The sequence below is a fragment of the Epinephelus fuscoguttatus genome, linkage group LG2, assembly GCF_011397635.1.
Source record: "Epinephelus fuscoguttatus linkage group LG2, E.fuscoguttatus.final_Chr_v1".
NCBI lineage: Eukaryota > Metazoa > Chordata > Actinopteri > Perciformes > Serranidae > Epinephelus > Epinephelus fuscoguttatus.
In genome coordinates, this window is record NC_064753.1 from 16756762 (window position 1) to 16757731 (window position 970).

Below are 970 nucleotides of genomic sequence, written 5' to 3' on the forward strand. Positions count from 1 at the left end.
CCTCCTTTGCCAAAACAGCCATCAGACTTGACTTTTTGCAGCGGAGTAGCGATGAGATGTGCTCAGCTGGTTTGAAAGAGAAGAGCTTTCTGTGGTCAGAGGGAGAAAGAGAGAGGGAGGACAGAGTGAGCAATTGGCTGGTCAACAGCTATCAGTGATCTGCTCTCTTTGAGGGGAAAGCATACCCTGCCATATTCAAACCAGGAGAGATTAGATTGGAGGAAATCGATGGTAACTTGAATGAATTTGTGACGCAATCAATCGATTGGATGTAGATTTAGCAAGCCTGTAGGTACTGCAGTATATGTCGGTATATTGGTCCGTCCTGCACCACTTCCTCCAGAGCTGAATCAATAACTTTTGAAAGGGAAATCAGTTTAAATGGGGAAGCTGCTTAAGGACTGTGGTTTTATGTTTCTTCTGTTTACTTTTATTCTTGTTTTTTTAGCTAGTTTAGTATGGTGAGCTGTATAAACAATATAACTATTGATTTTTCAGTGAGCAAGTATTCCTAAAGTCAATTTAATGCATATATATTCACTCTGACACCATGTCATTAAATTACAGTTCAGAGGTTATATCAACTTCCTCAGTCATCATGATTCTTCTCCTTTAAATTACCCTTTGCATGATATATATATTAAAAATCTATGTGTAACTAGCACTCTAGACATATCTTTGTTTATTATTCATCCCATTTTCTGTCGTTGTCTTTCATCAGGAAGTAAAGTATTTTCACGAGAATCACTATAGTAGCACTTTTCTTAAATGCAGGACATAATGGCTGACTGCAAACAGATGATTTATGTCACCACTTGAATTTAAAAGGAAATGTGATTCACATAGACAAGGTTCACAAACTTGGCTTATACACAACATTACCTATTATTGCATCAGCCTTTTTGGAGTTATTATAGGCATGGACACAGATATGCAAAAGGCCCAGCACCTCTCCTACACAGGAGCAAGA